Here is a 20,365-nt window from a genome sequence, read left to right on the forward strand (position 1 = left end):
AGATTATTTGGCAAATGTTTGAGAGAAGAAAAGCTGTGAAGACAAGTGGACTAGTTGAAATTTACAATGAAATAGCTCCAGTGATTCTGGTGTGCTGCCCCATTGGATTCCATTACCACCAAGTTCTGTAGAAATGCTGGAAGCATTAGTCATCCTGCTCCACAGTTTTTAGTTGCCTTTGGAAGCCCTGCTATAATTTTGAAAGTCACAGCTATAAATACTGAAAACACTTCTGAGCTCAGTGAGATTTGAGGCTTTGTCTAGACTACAGGGTTTTTTCGAAAAAACTGGCCTTTTTTTGAAAAAACTTCACCTGCATTTAGACTGCGGCTGCATTCTTTTGAAATTAAATTGAAAGAACACGGCAGTTTTTTTTGACAGCGATAAACCTCGTTTTACAAGGAAGAATGACTTTTTTTGAAAGAGCTCTTTTGAAAAAAGGTGTTCTTGACCACAAACATGGCTTTTTTGAAAAAGAGCAACCAGGTTGCCTGAGTGCTCTCTTTCAAAAAAGCGGATCGTTTTTTCGAAAAAGTTGTGCCTATCTAGACAATCTCTTTTGAAAGAAGCTTTTTCAAAAGATTCTTTCGAAAAAGATACTTTCGAAAGAAGCGTGTAGTCTAGACGTACCCTAAGATAATTAAAAGAGGGTCACAATTTGAGAGCTATCAGATATTTTCCCTTTTCATTCACACTAGAACACTAGGGGCACCTCACTGCCTCCCAGGCGCAGGAAGGGTTGTGGCCAAAGCATGCGCCATTTCATTGATTCCTGGCCGGCATAGCCTCTAAGGGATTATTACAATATTGGGAAATTTAAAGCTGTCCTAAGGCATCTTTAAATTATGCTGAGGGAAGGGCTTAACCAGCTACTGGTTCCTATGGGGCTCAAGGAAGCTCTAACGTGGATAAAGCCTCTTTTACCCTCTCTGACTTTTCATCTGCAATAAGCAGAATTCTGGAACAGCTGGGAATCAGGCCCTTAAGTTTAATAACATCAAAGGGGGAAGCCAATTTTAGAGCCAGAAACCATGGCCCTCCTTGGAGAAAACCTGGTCTTCATTCCCCAGTCTGATCCTCTACCTATATAAAACAGTGTGTCTGAGCAGAGATCTCTTGGGTGGATCCAAAGAGATGCTGAATGCTTCCTGGATGTTAATAGCAACCAGCACCACCCAGGATGCTAACACCATCTTGTATTATCAAGCTGCTCAGTATCCCAACCCTCAGAGATAAATCATAGGCTGTCTCTTATGACCCAAACCAGAGAAGAATAAACACAGATGTGAGAGTTGTCTTCTCCTCCACACCTCATTTTTCATGTTGTTTTAATGTAACTGCTGCCTGTTGTTCTCATTAAGATTTACCAATGAAACAAATGTAGTTGCTGGAAGTAGCTGGCTGGAGTAAAACTGTGTTTCTTCACTGATGCGCCAGACTGTTGCAATGTTGCCTGTGTCCCTCTGAATTCATTGTTGACTTGCAGCTCCCCTTCTTTTCTGTTGCTGAAAATGAATGATCTAAGTAGTAGCCCTGAAATAAAATTCCCTCTCCCATCACATAAAGAATTATTTACTTCCCCACGACCCATACATTGTGAATCATAGTTTGCTTTGGAGATTCTCTAAACACTAATAATTTCAAAACCTGCTGCTTGCTCTGGGTCATTATCAGATAGAAGATTGTAACGGCCTGAACTTGAGATAAACAGCCAACAACTTGAAAGCTGTGACTGTAAATGTAAGGAGCTACATTATGCCCTGTTGAATCTGAACAATAAGATTCTTTCTGCAATTACTACATCCCGTTTGCAAGGATTACCTTGTTGCTGAAATTCAAAAATGGGTCTGCGCAACTAAGCGTGGGCAGTCTCACTAATAAAGAGTTTCACAATGGCGACTTCAAAGGTGAGCCAGAAGAGTAATATGTTAGCATTAATGTAATACCTTCAACCACAGCTCTCAAAGAATGTGAGTATTCTTTCTATTTCACAGGCAGGTTACTTAATTTATCATATAGTAAATAACTGGGTCAGAGCTAGAACTCAGCCCTTTGGACCCCCAGACCAGAATGCCAGCCCCAGCTCTGCTTTACTGTCCCGTACATACTGTACACAAAATGCACTAAGGAGCTGGAGGCAGTCAGTATTAACCCAGTGTCTTAACAAGAATCTTCATGCACAATATACTCTGCTTATTCCTCAGGGAACACACAAGGGCTATGTTTACACTGGCCAGTTCTTGCGCAAGAAATATGCAAATAAGGCTAAGCATGGAATATTGCCGAGCCTCATTTGCATATCTTGCACAATGCCGTTCTTCCTGAAAATAAGCAGTGTAACGGCATTGTGCAAGAGGGGGTTTTCTGAGCAAGAAGGGGCAGTGTAGACAGCTCCTTCTGGCGCAAAAGCCTCTTCCACAAAAATGGTGGCTCATTAGGTACGCTTAGCCTCATTTGCATATTTCTTGCACAAGAACCGGCCAGTGTGAACATAGCCAAAGGGGGCTAGATTCTCAGCTGCTGTGAAATGACATCAGCTAACTGAAGCCAATAGAGAGATGTTGATTTACTCCATCTGGAAATCTGACTCATGCTGTTTGCCACATGAATCAAATATTCCCACACAAACTTGATTCCACAAAGTTTTGCAGTATGGCCCTGAAAATATCAGCATATTATTGGCCCACCAAAAGGAGTGTTGTCTAGTGGTTAGGACATGAGAGAAAATCACGAGGTCTGCTAGTAACTTACAGTGTGTGAAGGAATAAGCCACTTACCTCTCTCCTTCAGTTCCCCATCTGTAGGAAGGATGGGCCAATGAAACCGCTCTACCTATTGGCCTGAATGGTTGTGAAAAAGGGGTTTCAAGGTCAGACGTGAGTATATGCAGAAAATGAATATGAAATGTGCAAAAGTGAGGTTCTCAAGTTGGAAGGTCTCATGCTCTTATGTACTCAGGAAATGGAAACGCTGGGATTTATCTTATCAGTCTTCAACAAGCAACCCCCCTCAGACACACATATTTTAAATGTGAACAGAAGGTTTGTTTACGCTGCACCAGCAAAATGCACCAGAAGAGTGTGACCTGTCAAGTGCTTTGACCTCTCCATTGAAACCCAGCTGCCATGCTCTACATGCTGTCTAATTTGTTATAACGTGGTCCCATTTCAAATTGGACTGTGATAATGTGATCTAAGTATCTTTTAGAGTGCATCAGCAGGAGTCACACAGAGCAGTTAGTTTGCTTTACAAACAGATCACTTTGCCAGCACTGTGTAGACAAGCCTGAAGCCTCCAATGCCTTGAGCCCCATCCTAACAAATAGGGAGGAACTGGTTGAGAATTTGAAAGTGGAAGGCAGCTTGGGTGAAAGTGATCATGAAATCATAGAGTTCACAATTCTAAGGAAGCGTAGAAGGGAGAACAGCAAAATAGAGACAATGGATTTCAGGAAGGTGGATTTTGGTAAGCTCAGAGAGCTGATAGGTAAGGTCCCATGAGAATCAAGACTGAGGGAAAAAACAACTGAGGAGAGTTGGCAGTTTTTCAAAGGGACATTATTAAGGACCCAAAAGGAAGCTATTACATTGCGTCGGAAAGATAGAAAATATGGCAAAAGACCACGTTGGCTTAACCATGAGATCTTGCATGATCTAAAAATAAAAAAGGAGTCATATGAAAAATGGAAAGTAGGACAAATTACAAAGGATTAATATAGGCAAGCAACACAGGAATGCAGGGGCAAGATTAGAAAGGCAAAGGCACAAAATGAGCTCAAATTAGCTACGGAAATAAAGGGAAACAAGAAGACTTTCTATAAATACATTAGAAGCAAGAGGAAGACCAAGGACAGGGTAGGCCCACTGGTCAGTGAGGAGGGAGAAACAGTAACAGGAAACTTGGAAATGGCAGAGATGCTTAATGACTTCTTTGTTTCGGTCTTCACCGAGAAGTCTGAAGGAATGCCGAACATAGTGAATGCTAGTGGGAAGGGGGTAGGTTTAGAAGATAAAATAAAAAAAGAACAAGTTAAAAATCACCTAAAAAAGTTAGATGCCTGCAAGTCACCAGGGCCTGATGAAATGCATCCTAGAATACTCAAGGAGCTGATAGAAGAGGTATCTGAGCCATTAGCTATCATCTTTGGAAAATCGTGAGAGACAGGAGAGATTCCAGAAGACTGGAAAAGGGCAAATATAGTGCCCATTTATAAAAAGGGAAATAAGAACAACCCAGGAAACTACAGACCAGTTAGTTTAACTTCTGTGCCAGGGAAGATGATGGAGCAAGGAATTAAGGAAATCATCTGTAAACACTTGGATGGTGGCAAGGTGATAGGGAACAGCCAGCATGGATTTGTAAAGAACAAATCCTCTCAAACCAATCTGATAGCTTTCTTTGATAGGATAACGAGTCTTGTGGATAAGGGTGAAGCGGTAGATGTGATAAACCTAGACTTTGGTAAGGCCTTTGATACGGTCTCGCATGATAGTCTTATCAATAAACTAGGCAAATACAACTTAGATGGGGCTACTATAAGGTGGGTGCATAACTGGCTGGATAACCATACTCCGGGTATGTCTACACTACAAAGTTAGTTCGAACTAACGGACGTTAGTTCGAACTAACTTTCCTAGGCGCTACACTAGCGCTCCGTTAGTTCGAACTTAATTCGAACTAACGGAGCGCTTAGTTCGAACTAGGTAAACCTCATTTTACGAGGATTAAGCCTAGTTCGAACTAGCTAGTTCGAATTAAGGGGTGTGTAGACCCTTAATTCGAACTAGTGGGAGGCTAAGGCTTCCCAGGTTTCCCTGGTGGCCACTCTGGCCAGCACCAGGGAAACACTATTGCCCCTCTCCCGGCCCCGGAGCCCTTAAAGGGCCACGGGCTGGCTACACAGTTTGTGCCAGTTGCAAGGCTGCAAGCACCCAGCCAGCAGATCCTGCACCTGCCACACCATGAGCCAGCCACCCGAGGACACCCAGCCCTCCACTGCTCCCCAGGACCAGCCTGGCGGCTCCCAGGAGCCTGCCCGGGGGCGCAAAAGGCGGGCGCCCGCTTGGTCAAGTGCGGAGATCGTGGACCTCATCGATGTTTGGGGGGAAGCCTCCAATGTCCACGATCTCCGCACTTGCCACAGGAACGCGGCCGTCTACAGCCGCATGGCTGCCAGCCTGGCCGCCGGGGGCCACCAGCGCAGCCGGGAGCAGGTCCGCTGCAAAATTAAGGACTTGCGGCAGTCCTACTCCCGGGCCTGCCAGCCAGGGGCCGACCCGGAGGCCTGCCCCCACTTCCACGCCCTGGACCGCCTCCTGGGGGCTCATGCCGTCCCTGCCCCCCGGGACGTGATTGACTCCGGGGCAGAGGGCCCGCTCCTGGAGACGGAGGAGGAGGAGGAGGACTCTGAGAGCCAGGAGCCTGCCGCCAGCCTGCCCAGGACCCGGGACCCCCGAGGCACCCCACAGAGCCGCTCGCCTGTGTCGTCTGAGGCCGGGGAGGCGTCCACCTGTGAGTACCATCGTGTTCCCCTTATGTGTACGGGAGGCTGGGGCGAGAGGGAGCCCCGGGACCGTGCGCCTGGGCCTTGCCCACCAAGGAGCAGCAGCTGGGGATCCTGCAGGGGCCCTGGCCTTGCAGAGGGGAGCTGGGTTTCACACACCTGGGCCCCTGGAGTAATTGACCGCTGGTCTTGTTGCACCACAGCTGCAGCACCTGGGCCTGCAGGGCACACCACACCGCCTGCAGCAGCTGCCCGTGCTCAGGCAAGCAGGAGAGCCAGGAACGAGGAGGAGTACCAAAGGCGGCACCTCCGGTTCATGGACCACAAGCTCCGCACCCAGGACCACTGGGTCCAGGAGGACCTGAGGCTGCGCCGGAGGAGTCTGGAGGCCCTGGAGGAGCAGGGCCGTGCCCTGCGAGGCCACCTCCAGAGCCTGCTCGACCGCTTCCCATTTCCTCCTCCCCCTGCTCCTCCTGCTCCCCCTGCTCCTCCTGCTCCCCCTCCTGCTCCCGCTCCTGCTTCCGCTCCTGCTTCCTCCACACCCCCTGTCCCTCCTGCCCCCCCCCTCCACAACCATTTCCCACCGACGCCCCCGGACCCGCAGTGTGGCGAGACGGGAGAGGCAGCCGGACTCCCACCCCTGAGCTTTCCTTTCCCTTCCTCCCTTCCCTCCCCTTCCAGCTCCCTCGTCCCAGGTTTCCCCCTCCTCTCTCACACCCTCCCCCCTCCCTCCCTCCACCCCAGTTATGTTAAATAAACAGACTTTTTTGTTTCAAAAACAGGTGTCTTTATTTTACAGTAGGTAGGGAGGGGAAAGGGGAAGGGGGGTAGGGTGGAAGAAGGCCCCAGTGGGGCATGCAGGGAGAGGTCAGTCCTCCTCCTCCACCAGGAAGCTCTCCCGCAGGGCTTCCCGGATCCGGATGGCCCCCCGCTGGGCTTCCCGGATGGCGGCGGTGCGGGGCTGAACGTAGTGTCCAGCCATGCGGTCAGCCTCAGCCATCCAGGCTGGCAGGAAAGCCTCCCTCTTTCGCTCACACAAATTGTGGAGCACACAACATGCCGCCACCACGGGAGGGATGTTGTGCTCGGCCAGGTCCAGACGGGTGAGGAGGCATCGAAAGCGGGCTTTCAGTCGCCCGAAGGCCCCCTCCACCACGATGCGGGCCCTGGTCAGCCTGGTATTGAAGGCCTGGCAGGAGGGATTGAGGTGCCCCGTGTAGGGCTTCATGAGCCAGGGCTGCAGTGGGTAGGCGGCATCCCCCACCAGGCACACGGGCATGTCCACGTCCCCGACCCTGATGTGACGGTCGGGGAAGAAGGTCCCGGCCTGCAGCCGCTGGCACACGGAGGAGTTGCGGTACACCCGGGCGTCGTGTGCTTTGCCGGACCAGCCCACATTAATGTCCGTGAACTGTCCCCGGTGGTCACACACGGCCTGCAGGATCACGGAGAAGTACCCCTTGCGGTTCACGTAACGGGACGCCTGGTGTTCCGGGGCACGGATGGGGATGTGAGTCCCGTCGATGGCCCCACCGCAGTTGGGGAAGCCGAGGGCGCCGAAGCCCCGGATGACGGTGTCCAGGTCGGCGAGGCGGACCACCCTGCGGAGCAGCACCCAGTTGATGGCCTTGACCACCTGCGGAGAGAGACACAGCAAAGCGCCAATCAGTGGGGCGCCCGGGTGGCTGGGAGCGTTCGTGCCCTGGCAGTGCCCCGTGCCCCACTCCCGGTAGCAACCCCCCTGGCGGCGTGTAGTACGGCTGGGACAGCCCGACCCCTCTGGTGCGGGGCGCTTTTGCCTCCTCCCGCCCCCCCCTTTGTCCCTGGGGCGGCCCATCCCCTCCTCGCAGCCCCCCTCCGCCCCAGCTCGGTGGCCAACGATTGCCGTACCTGCATGAGCACCGCTCCGATGGTGGATCTCCCCACGCCGAACTGGTTCCCGACGGATCGGTAGCTGTCCGGCGTGGAGAGCTTCCAGAGGGCGATGGCCACCCGCTTCTGGAAGGGGATGGCGGGCCTCATGCAAGTGTCCCTTCTGCGCAGGGCAGGGGCGAGCCACTCGCAGAGCTCCAGGAAGGTGTCCCTCCTCATCCTGAAGTTCTGGGTCCACTCTTGGTCCTCCCAGCGCTCCAGGACGATGCGGTCCCACCAGTCGGTGCTGGTGTCCAGACGCCAGACGCAGCGGGGCACGCCGGTGCCAGGGCGCCGCTGCGGCTCCTCCACGGCCCCCAGGTCGGCCAGGCGAAGAGGCAGGGGGCTGACGTTCACCAGGTGGTGCCAGGCAGCCTCGAGCCATTGCTGGCAGGCTTGCAGCAGCAAGTCCAGAAAGTGCACCAGAAGGTGCAGGGCGAGCCGTGGCTCCATGTTGCCACCTGCGGCGGCCCCCCCGAAGGGAAGCACCGACACAGACAGGCACAGAGACCAACGCTTTGCTGTCCCTCGGCGAGGTTGGCAAGCAAGCAGGAAAAGCTGAGAACCGGCTGTCCAGAGGGGTCCCTTTAAGCTCGAGCCTCAGATAGCCTCAGACAGCAGCCACACAAAGCAACTACTGACCTGATGCCCTGCCAGAACCGGTTTCAGCTGCCCTTAAATGCCCCCCTGCATCCAATCAGTGTGGACGCGCTAGTTCGAATTAGCAAAACGCTAATTCGAACTAGTTTTTAGTTCTAGATGCGTTAGTTCGAATTAGCTTAGTTCGAATTAACTAATTCGAACTAAGTTAGTTCGAATTAACTAATTCGAACTAAGTTAGTTCGAATTAGCGCTGTAGTGTAGACGTACCCTCCGAGAGTAGTTATTAATGGTTCACAATCCTGTTGGAAAGGAATAACAAGTGGGGTTCACAGGGGTCTGTTTTGGGACCGGCTCTGTTCAATATCTTCATCAACAATTTAGATATTGGCATAGAAAGTACACTTATTAAGTTTGCAGATGATACCAACCTGGGAGGGGTTGCAACTGCTCTGGAGGCTAGGGTTATAATTCAAAATGACCTGGACAAATTGGAGAAATGGTCTGAGGTAAACAGGATGAAGTTCAATAAAGACAAATGCAAAGTGCTCTACTTAGGGAGGAACAATCAGTTTCACACATACAGACTGGGAAGCAACTGTCTAGGAAGGAGTACAGCAGAAAGGGATCTAGGGGTTATAGTGGATCACAAGCTGAATATGAGTCAGCGGTGTGATGCTGTGGCAAAAAAAGCAAACATGATTCTGGGATTCATTAACAGGTGTGTTGTGAGCAAGACACGAGAAGTCATTCTTCCGCTCCACTCTGTGCTGGCTAGGCCTCAGCTGGAGTATTGCGTCCAGTTCTGGGCACCACATTTCAAGAAAGATGTGGAGAAACTGGAGAGGGTCCAGAGAAAAGCAACAAGAATGATTAAAGGTCTAGAGAACATAACCTATGAAGGAAGGCTGAAAGAATTGGGTTTGTTTAGTTTAGAAAAGAGAAGACTGAGAGGGGACATGATAACAGTTTTCAGGTATCTAAAAGGGTGTCATAAGGAGGAGGGAGAAAACTTGTTCATCTTGGCCTCTGAGGATAGAACAAGAAGCAATGGGCTTAAACTGCAGCAAGGAAGGTTTAGGTTGGACATTAGGAAAAAGTTCCTAACTGTCAGGGTAGTCAAACACCAGAATAAATTGCCCATAGAGGTTGTGGAATCTCCATCTCTGGAGATATTTAAGAGTAGATTAGATAAATGTCTATCAGGGATGGTCTAGACAGTATTTGGTCCTGCCATGAGGGCAGGGGACTGGACTCGATGACCTCTCGAGGTCCCTTCCAGTCCAAGTATTCTATGATTCTATTATATGCCTTTGGGGCCCATGCTGCTGAGTATTCACCATCCACCGGCTGGGCCCAGGGCCCCGCTCCCAGCGTCCTGCCTTGGGCCTCTGAGGCATCTGGCATTGCCCCCTGTCGGAAGACAGGATACTAGGCTAGATGGACCCTTGGTCTGACCCAGAATGGTCATTCTTATGTTCTTATTTTCCATCAGGAAACCATGTGAGGGGAAATGATCACATTTTCTTGCAGAGTAATTCATTATACCACCTAGAACAGAAATGTGGGTGGAAGCCATCAGTGAATTGGCTGCTCTGCAAAGAGCTGTTATGTTACAGCTAACTGTTTGGATACTCTTAATGCCATATGCTCTTCTGACAGAGCTTTCTGATGAATATAGAAACACTTATTAATCTGTACCTGTTTTCATGTTGTATGCTAAATTCACGAGTCAATTTTTTATTCTTTTGGCAACGGAAATATCTGCAACATTCACATGTTCAGGTTTTTTTCTTTAAATATGACATAATAAAGAAAAATTATAAATGTAGTCTAAAAATGAAAGGGTTTAAGGCCATTCTTCTCTCCCATTGACCACATTAAGATTTGTGGAGTCACCATTTCCCAGGAAGTATTCAGCACCAGGTAGACCAGACCCAGAGGAGGAGGCAGAAACTTCTTTATACAAAAGACAATCATCAACTGGCCAGTTATGATATGGCACTGGCAACTGGCCTTAATTTAGGAACCAAAAAGATTGTGCAGCAATACCAAAGCCTCAGGAGAAGGGAGGTTTTTGTGTTGATTTTTGTAACAATTACACTGAAAAATATAACAAAATGAATTCTGTGATCTCCATTTATGATAACCCATTGCTGCATGTTGGTAAATGATATCAGAAGAAGTCACCCATTGGTGCCTTTCTGCAGCTACAGCCATTGTTCTATCTAATGTTTCCACCATATACTGAATAAATTTTGTTATGTGCACCAAAGGAAATGTGCACCATCAGTAGAAACGCATGCATCTAGCTGTGGGCACTGTTGTGCTCTGCTAGTCAAAAGCTGGGTTGCATTTGAATCTCTCCTGGGTGGGCCACCCAAGTGCTCACCTTAAAGGGAAACTAGCTAGGGATTGATTCTGCAACCAAATGAATGAGTTGATCTACTTGCATGAGTAATTGCTATTGAATTGGACCAATAGCCAGTATTCCTCACTAAAATATAATACTGAAAAATGTCAAAGCTGCTGAGATGTGGATTTAAAAATCTCAGCCTGAATGAAGAACTGTGTTTTTAAGTAATATTTAAAGTGTGTGTGTGGGGGGGGGGGGGGTGGCGGGGGCCGTGGATTTCTGACCCACCCACTGTGGAGGAGACCCATTGTCATACCCCTCAAGGAGGGCTGCTGGGAACCCTTGGTCCTTCTTTTGCTTGTGACTATTCATTGTGCCAAGGGTAAAAACATTGTTAACTTATAGTAATGCCATTAAGGTCCCCTTTGTTATCCCTTAGACTCTGTGTGACTATTTATGGGAACCCCCCAGGCAGAGGGGTGGGGTCGCGCTTGTAGAGCTCAGTGCCTGGAGCACCTCAACACTTGCCTCCAAGCTCATGGTGCACCCAGCGCTTTACTAGGCACAGTGGGGCTGGGGTATCAGTACACTGGTGCGCCACCCTGCAGGAGGGGCCTGTTTCGGGACCTGGGGCAGTGGGTGGGGGTTGTAGCCGGGCAGAGAACCTCGGGATTTGCAGCTCCCTGGTGGAGGCTGGCTTGGGGGGCGGGCACGTGTGGGGATCTGGGGTGGGTCACCATGTTACGATCCAGGCCAGGTTTTCAGGCTGGCTGGGGCTGCTTGGGCTAGGGGCTGGCGATGAGCTCCGTGCCGCTGGCCCCTGGCCACAGCCGCTGGCCCGGTCCCTAGGCGGGGATCCAGGCCGGCTTTTACAAGGCGCTGGAGTCTAGGTGCAAGCCGTGTGCGGGGCAGGACGGGCGCGGGCTCCGGGCCGGGTTTGCCGGCTGCCCGGGCATAGCCGCTGCCGGGGGGTGTGCGCTGCGCCCGGAGCTTAGCCCGCTGCCGGGGTTCCCCTGGGAGAGCCGCGCCAGCCAGGTAAGAGACCCCGCGTGCCCCGACACTCTATCCCGGCTTCCCCGGGGCGGGCACCCCGCGAGCCCCCTGCGCTGGCTGCAGCTGCCCGGGCCAGTGGGGGCGAAGATGCGTCCGAGCTGCGCCAGGCTCGCTGGCTGCCCCCTCAGCCTGCGCTGCTCACGTTTGTCTGCAGTCAGGGGATCTGCGGGGCATCCCCCCCTTACTGTCTGTCCGCTTGGGCGCACGGGGCAGCGCCTGGGGCGCCCTCCACTCCTGTGCCGCCTGTGCAGACTGGGTGCCAAACGGCCCCGAATCAGACCCTTGCCAGCGTGTCGTGCTCGCTTCGCACACGTGTAAACGCTCCCCGAGGTTCAAGGACGTGCAGAACCGGCCCCTTTCGGTGTGGTCCTCTCTCGTTTCCCCTCGTGTGGCCTGTCCTGTCGTTAGGTGCATGCCCGCAACCCGGATCTCAGGATCAGGGCCTTCACTTACCTGTTTCCCCTTCCCCTCTTAGGTTGTTTTCTTTCTATGTGAGTGGCTCTTACTGCAACAAGAGAGAGAAAAATAGGTGTAAAGGCAGGAGGATGTGTTTGTAAAACTACAGAAATGGGAATTCAAAAGCACTTTATGAAAGTATCTTATAACTTGTTTGTTTTATGGCTGGCTAGACTAATTATGTTCATGAACAGCTTTTTCCTTTGAAGACATATATGGACAGATCCAGCTACCAGAACCCTGATCCCAGTTCTGCAGCTGCCTTGCTGTCTCAGAGTTGTAGTAAATCTAGTTTCTGACCAGCCCCAAACTTTATGGGGATTAAAGAGGTTGAAACTGAAGTCCATTTTCTTGTTCCACCTCACTCATCTCTCACCATAATTAATGTGCACTGAACACAGCCTATTTCTTTGCAAAGTTTAGGTTGCCTTTTGATAAGTATTAAAAATTACAATCCAGGAGACATGGCCAGAAAATTAAAGTGAGTGCTGCCAGTCTCTGAGTTACTAGCAGAAAGCTGGAGACATTCTGCTATCTGAAAGTTAGCAATCTAAACTGAAATTAATGTTGCATCTGGGGAAAGGGGAAGAACATGGGAGGGGGGAACAAACCAAACCAATCCACTTGTAAACAAAGTAGGAAGAGTGTATTAATCACTAGGAAAAAGGTTGAATTTTAATGCCAACAACCCCTCCCCCTGCCACTATCTAATTACCGCCCAATCCTATCTAAGATGAACATGTGATGCTGGTGCATCTGCAAAGTAATGTTGGTTTTAATACTTATGACAATGTGGTTTAACAACTCCTGCCTTGTGGAGATCAGAGATACAGGTTAAGGGGCCTGATCCGCAGCAAAGTAGCTTTGTCAGCAGTTCCACCCTTGGTCCAGAATGCAGAACCATTTTGCTCTCTAATGTAAGGAAATATTTTGAAGATGGGTCAGGCAGACTTGCATGAAAGGAATGCAAGATGTAATGAAAGGAATTACAATTGGGATTAGCAAAAAAGTCAAATCTCCTTGCAAGCAAAAGTATCTAATTTAACAAGGAAGATGGGGCTGATTCTGGCCCATGCAGGCCGTTCCAGGACCACAGTAAGTATGGACTCAGCAGGATATGGCTGCTGTAAATGTCCTACCCTCTCCGTCACAGGCTCCCATGCAGGGGTTATGTGAAAGGTGAGCGTGTCTGTGTGATTTGTGCTGTGCAACTGTGCAATCCACAGTCTTCATGGGGAGGCTGACCTAAATTAGAGCACCCCCAAAACTACTCTAATTTATGCCAGAAGCCTTTTTATCCCTGTTAGCTGCCTAAAATCTGTCTATTGGAAAGATGGCTTTAATCTTTAGTTTTAGAAGTTGATTATGAGAATCTATTAGACGTTTAACTGTGCTCATGTGTGAGAGAGTTGGTTTGGCACTCTTGTTTTTGCCTGCATTTTCACTTGTTACCAAAAAAATGTTGGTTTACAAATCCTGATGTACCCTGAGGCAGTGTGATTCAGTGCATAAAGATGGGAAATCGGCACTCCAGGGCTCTATTCTCTGATCTACTGCTGTCTTGCTGCATGACATTTGTCAACTTCTAACCATGCCAGATATTGCCCAATGTAAAGTGCATTGAGCTGTACAGATTAAAAGCACTACGTAATTGCAAGGTGGTGTTAAGATGCATTTGATTATAATAGTATTGTCACTGTTATGTATAGACAGTCTCATTGCATACTTTGACAATCCACAATAGTACATATTTATATGATGTATGTGAGGTAAGAAACTGTATCATAAAATAAAAGCACAGTATAGGTCCTCTCCCGCTTCCATTTAGATTAATGGGAATCTGCCCATTATCTTGACTGGGATTAAAATTAGTCCCTATACAATTTTATATTGTTGCCAGTTCTAAATGCATCATCATTGTACCAGACCACTGTTTTCATGTCGTTGGTTTTTGATCCCTCTTGAACGTGGTCAGAAGTACAGACACATGAATTTTCATCCAATTAAATCATACCACTTAAATAAAACTTACTTTCATGAGTCGTGTTGTCAAGGCTTTTGGCCATCAGTTATAAAGCATATGTCCAGTATCAAGAATAAGATTTAGGCAAGCATGATTGCCGGGGAAAAAAACAAACAAAACATTCAACAACAACCACTCCCCACCCAAAAAAGCCCCATATGTGCATTTGGAATAACATTCCGGGTCCCTTTTAGGAAGAGACAAAGAGATTTTTTTTATAAAGTAGGTGGATCTTCCTGATAGCTACATCAATAGATATTTGGAAGGGACATTGTCCAGTGCACCTTCTTGTTGTTTTCCTGCTTTGCACTGTTTCAAAAATTTCTTAGAACCTGGAGTAAAAAAACATTTTTCCCTCTGAATTTCTCGTGCTCCTTTTGTCTTCGTTTTCCCAGGCCTCCCCTCTATCCTATGATCTTTAATTCTTCTGGCCCTGTTTATTTACTTCCTTGTTCATGTGCCATTGTTGCTGATAAATGCCAGCACAGCTCTAAGAGTAGGGCTTGTTAATTTCTGTTCCCTCTGCAGCTGATCTTTCTATGTGAACAATAGTTCTGTATGAGTAATGTCTATTTTTGACTTTTCTCATTTATTTTATAAATAATCATGTCTTTGTTTCTTAAATGGTGAATATCATATTTAGATTCAAGCTCACATCCCCGACCAGATCATATGGGCCATTTTGTACCCTCTGCTTCTGTGCATAATAGGGTCAGAGCACTGAAGGAACCAGGGGAGTTCTGCATATGGTGGTGTTCTTCACTTCCCAAACCTCACAAATGATAACTTTGGATGGGGGGCAGGACTCCGTGAGCATGGCCCAGATGTAGCAGGACACCAACATTTTGTAAGTTCATAGTGACTCGGTCAACATTTAAGATGCTCATACTCCATTTCTGCCTCCATGTGTGTAACCCCTCTTTTTCAGGGGCAAGAAGGGCTACGGGTCTAGGAGATACTGCTCTGAAAGAGTCTTCCACAGATTCCTCATGGATTTTGGGAGGGATGTGCTGCTTTTGAGCATTGAAACTCTTCCTTCCTTCTCTCCTCTTCTATGGAAGAACCCCACAAAGAAGGGCTCCCTGAATTGCTGGTCTCCTACATGGTTCCAGATGGATCTGTAGTGTCAGGGCAAATCTGTGGTTGGTTGGTTTGTTTTATGTGTGAGTGTTTTACTCTAAGGCAGTGGTTTTCAAGCCATGGTCTGTAGACCCCTGTCCGCAAACTGTCTAAGATTTCCAAAAGGTTCTGCATCTCAATCTGAAATTTTTTAGGGGTCTACAAATAGAAAACATAAAAAATAAACCATGACCCCACGCTATTTCTCCATTTAATTAACCCACAACATTGAATCTTTTTTTTTTTCATAGTTCGCAAGTAGGCAGCCCTTAGAAGATACACAATAAGGCACAACAAGGACAGTGTGTTCATTGGAGGGCAGGCATATTTTGATTGCTTTTTAAAATCAATACTGTTATCTACAACTCAAAAGATTACAGGAATAATGGAGCAATAACAAATTATCTAAGTAACAGGGTAGCCAAGTCCAGGTGAATAAAAGCCCATTCTGCTCTGGTTAGTGAACTGCAAATCTGCACACAGGTAAGAACTGATCTTGTTGATTGTGAAATCAAAATTAAATAATCTTTCATAGCTTAACTCTAAAGGAACAGCCTTTTGAGGGGAAAAACATTATAAATCAGGACAACAATTTACTGGAATTCACTTTCAGTGGTTATCCTGTTACACTGACAAATATGCCTCTTGAGTACAGGCAGTCCCCGGGTTACATGGATCCGACTTACATCAGATCCCTACTTACAAACGGGGTGAGGCAACCCTGCACTAGCTGCTTTCCCCCAGCAGACCAGGGAGACGCGAAGCTAGTGCCCCCCCAGCAGACCAGGGAGACGCGGAGTGGCTTTTCTCAGCAGACACCTCAGCTTGAGAATAAAGGACTGCGGGAAGTGAGGTGTGGGAGAATAAAACTGAGCTCCGGAGAAATGTTTGGCTAGAGTTTCCCCTACAATATGTACCAGTTCCGACTTACATACAAATTCAACTTAAGAACAAACCTACAGTCCCTATCTTGTATGTAACCCAGGGACTGCCTGTACTTGTATAAGCTCACCTCATAGCAAGCTGTTCAACTTGAGCACTTACACCCTTAGATGATACCCCTGTGTAGAACAAATTTGCACAATAATGCACAACATCCAGAATATCTCACAGTTTGCCCTTTGGTACAACTGTACATCCTTTGCACTTACGATACCTCAGCACCCTGGGTCAGCTGTCACTGGGGCAGGAGTTGTGTAAGTATGGGCAGAATCTGGAATCTGTCTCCTGTTACTTTGTGGGAAGAGAAATCCAAGCCAGTGGAGCTAGGTCCTAAAATACAGAATGGGGGAAGAGTTTCACTGTTTCATACTTCCCTGTTGGTGGCACCTTCCTGGATGTTCTGTACATGTTCCGGGAGCATAAAGGAGAAAGGCAGTTTTGGTCTCATCACCATCATCTGCTGCAGTTTCTCTGTCCATATATTGAAACCTGCCCAAGGGCAGATTTGGAACAGCATTTGTGGAGAACACCAACGATCATAGCTGGTAATGGACATGCACATCCATGGATAAGAGCTTGGGAAGCAGGATGTTATAGACTTCTGTAAACATAACCTGCACTACAAGATCTCCCTCAGCAATCCCTTGCTGCAGAGAGCCAATTCAGAGGAAACTGGCCAGGCTCATGTCAGAGTTAGCATTGGGATTTGACTCTATTGTAGGCTTCTCCATGGAAGGGAACAGTAGTCCTGGTCAAGTTTTGCACTGCAGTAGTAAATTAGGTCAGTAGGAGGAACTGAAGGCAGAATTTTGGCCACTGCCATTCAAATAAAGGGTTTGGAGGAGGACAACTTTCCAGGTGAATACTCAGAAATAAAGAAATGTTATTCACTGACACAGGTGAACTTGTGATCTGAAATGTCCGGTTCCCCTGTATCCCTGGAAAATTAATGTGTGCCCCTGGGGTTATGAAGCTGTAAAGAGCACCTTGGCTAGACAGAAAAGTCATACCAGTTGTTCAACTTCAATTGGTTACTAAACTGATTTCAGCTGGTTGTAGTCCCTGTTTGAATTTCAGCTTCATTTACATCGGAAACTTCAACATCTAAAGCAAACTGAAATAAGGGTCCATATGGGATTGTACCAGTTTACCTAAACCTGTTTAAAATCACGTCTTTGGTAGGGATATAAGTGACTAGTTGACTAGTGATGCGACTGGTCGCTTTCCCCTACCCCCTTTTTGCCTCTATCAGAGAGAGAGACAGCAAAAGGGGGGAGCAGGAGCTGGTGCTGGGGGAAGCCGGATTAAAAGTCAGTTCCCCCTGGCACCGTATCTGTGGGAGCAGGGGAGGTAGAGGCACAGGGGAAACAGCGCGAGTGGGAACTGTAGCAGTCTCTGTTCGCACCATTTCTGCTGCAATTCTGCTTTTTAAATGTACAAGAGCCCCAGTGGTGCTCTTCTACATTTCAAAAGGAAGCCCCGCAGGGAGCGCAGGGCCAATGGGCAACTCCTGCTGGCCCCGTGTTCCCTGCCATGCCTCAGCCTTTGAAATGTACACGAGCCCTGGTGGGGCTCATGTACATCTAAAAAGCAGAAGCCCCACAGTTGGCCTCACACTCCCTGCGGTGCCTGCTGGGGCTCTTGTATATTTCCAAGGTTGAAGCACTGCAGGGAGCGCTGAGCCAGTAGGAATCCCCAGCTGGTCCCATGCTCTCTGCAGGGCTTTCTTTTGAAACGTGGGGCTCTTGTACATTTCAAAGGCTGAGATGCCACAGAGAACATGGGGCTTCTGTGTTTGAACTGTAGCAAGAGACCAGCAGCAGGAAATCCCATTGACTGTTTGATTAGTTAATCTACCTTTAGCGTCTTTAGTTAAGTTAGTGTAGCTTCCTGGTATAGACAAAGCCTTAATGTGGGGACAACTTGACCTTTACTCCATAAGGAATATTGCTCCTTATTTAGCATTTTGAAATCGAGTCTGATCCTTTCATGTAGTGTGAGCTGTTCTGCCCCTTCAGATGTTGTCGATTGCACTTGAGTGGATGGATTCTTAATTTGGGCACCTTTGGAACACTGAGGCTACGTCTACACTGGCCCCTCTTCCGGAAGGGGCATGTAAATTTCACTAGTCGTCGTAGGGAAATCCGCGGGGGATTTAAATATCCCCCGCGGCATTTAAATAAAAATGTCCGCCGCTTTTTTCCGGCTTTTAAAAAAGCCGGAAAAGAGCGTCTAGACTGGCCCCGATCCTCCGGAAAAAGTGCCCTTTTCCGGAGGCTCTTATTCTTACTTTGAATAGAATAAGAGCCTCCGGAAAAGGGCACTTTTTCCGGAGGATCGGGGCCAGTCTAGACGCTCTTTTCCGGCTTTTTTAAAAGCCGGAAAAAAGCGGCGGACATTTTTATTTAAATGCCGCAGGGGATATTTAAATCCCCCGCGGATTTCCCTACGACGACTAGTGAAATTTACATGCCCCTTCCGGAAGAGGGGCCAGTGTAGACGTAGCCTGAGGAAAGGAAGGAATGGGACTAATTGTTTTGTTTTTCCCTATTCTTGGCTAACAAGCACTGCCAAAAATGTTTCTTTGGCTAGCTCTCACCATCCAGCCTATTGATCAAATGAAACCTGCTCCAGTGAATGAATGCATGATTGACTCTGTGTTTGTATTGGAGAGTTATGTTAAAGCTAGAAAAAGGGTATCCAAACAGAGCTAATTTGTTCAAATGTATTCCCATCTACGGATTTGTTTTCTCACAGAAGGCAGCATGCTAGGAAAGGGTGTAACCATAGCTAATTGGATTACTGTAAACAAAATTTCATTTCACTGGCTCACAAATCTGGGATATGCAAGGTAAGAAATGAAAATGTTTGTGTGCTTTTGAAGCCTTAAATATTTTATCTGTTCAAAACCTAAACCAGAACTAGGTCTGGACCCAACTCCAGAACTGAACACTCTTAAAATTTGGAAGGGGAGTGAGTGGTTTAAAAATCCCAAATCAGTTCTAGATCTGAGCTTTGCTGTTGCTCCCTTTCATAACCACAAAGCTGCCACATCACCATTTTGGGATCTGGATCAGCTCTGGGACAGAACTTTGCATGTTGGGTTCACCTTTTGCTGAAATTCTTTGTAACAGATTTGTCTCTGAGAGCTTATTTTCATAACCTTTAAAAGGAATCCAACCTTTAAAAGGAATCCTACCTCTCAAGTGTAGCTCACTTCATCACTTGTTTTAAGTCCTAGGTACTTGTGCACCACCAACTTACCTGTGCAACTAAAGTATCTGCTTTTTTTTCATTGTTTACATCACAAATTCCTGTGCACCCTAACTTTGCTGCATAAATAACTTTGTGTGTGTGTCTGAGGTCTTTGTATCACATTGTGTCCCACGTTTTAGAACTTAGCAAGTTGAGAGGAGTGGAAAGAACTGGCCCCTAGGATTTTTAGCTTGCGTGACCTCCAGCATCATTAGACGTAGCCAAATAAGGTGGGGGTTTTTTGTTGTTGTTGTTTGGTTGGCTTTTTTTGTAAGAAAATTTGGCTACCTCTTTGAGGCCCTTACTGAATGCTGATTCTTAGGCCTTGTGTATGCTTACTGGAAGATTGGTGCTGTGGGCATCGATTTCCTGGGTGTGTGTGTGTCAAATTAGCAGGTCAAATGAAGACCTGCTAAATTGATTGCTGATCACGCTCCCATCAACTCCACTACTTCACCAGGTCGAGAAGAGGAAGGGGAGTTGATGGGAGAGTTTTTCACATTAACCCTCCACAGTGGAGATGCTGCAGTAAATCAAACTGAGGTTTGTAGACTTCAGCTATGCTATTTATATAGCTGGAGTTGCATACCTTTTTAAATTCATCATTGCCCCAGTGTAGACCTGGCATTACTTGCTGAAGAGTTTGGTGGGATGAATTTATGCAATGACAGAGGCTTAACTGCACTGTGGTTTTAATGCCTTGGTTCATGTGACCCAGTCTTTGATTGTCAAGTAGTTACTATGTCATTGAGCTCCTAACAAATGAGGGAAGGGACTGACTGTGTCATGCTAAAGGAAACAAAGGCCAATCCTTCTGGGTGTGGAGCAGCCCTGCGGTGTACAGGTGTCTGTAGGAGGTCAGGAAAAAGTCAAGAGTTGAAATGAACAACTATTCTCCTCCTTCCATCCTGCAGTTCCATCATTAGAAGGAGTCTGTAATTTACATTATCATGTTTTCTTTAAAGATTGCACAGTAAAGAGGATTCAGACTGCGTTTAAAATGGATAAATAGAGTATGGACAAAGAGGAGGGGACAAGTCCACAATACAGGAATGTGAGATGATTTGCCTAATACGTGCCTGCCTTCTGCAGTGGTTTGAATGAATCATTCCTGGGCTTTGCTCTGATCTCACCTGCAGATATTTTC

The 20,365-nt window shown here is 47.6% G+C and overlaps 1 protein-coding gene across 4 annotated transcripts in view; it reads left to right on the forward strand.

Moving 5' to 3' along the window:
* The first annotated feature begins 11,081 nt into the window (after nucleotides 1-11,081).
* Nucleotides 11,082-20,365, forward strand: part of LOC102458959 (synaptotagmin-like protein 2) — a 72,049-nt gene continuing 62,765 nt past the window's right edge. For 3 of the 4 annotated variants that reach the window (XM_075940957.1, XM_075940956.1, XM_075940954.1), the window contains exon 1: nucleotides 11,082-11,405. The gene's annotated coding sequence lies outside the window, so the exon portion shown is untranslated. Of the gene's footprint in view, nucleotides 11,406-14,612; nucleotides 14,750-20,365 lie in introns of all 4 variants that reach the window. The other variant, XM_075940955.1, reaches the window with a different exon arrangement.

Source organism: Pelodiscus sinensis, chromosome 13 (genome assembly GCF_049634645.1).
Source record: "Pelodiscus sinensis isolate JC-2024 chromosome 13, ASM4963464v1, whole genome shotgun sequence".
Lineage (NCBI taxonomy): Eukaryota > Metazoa > Chordata > Testudines > Trionychidae > Pelodiscus > Pelodiscus sinensis.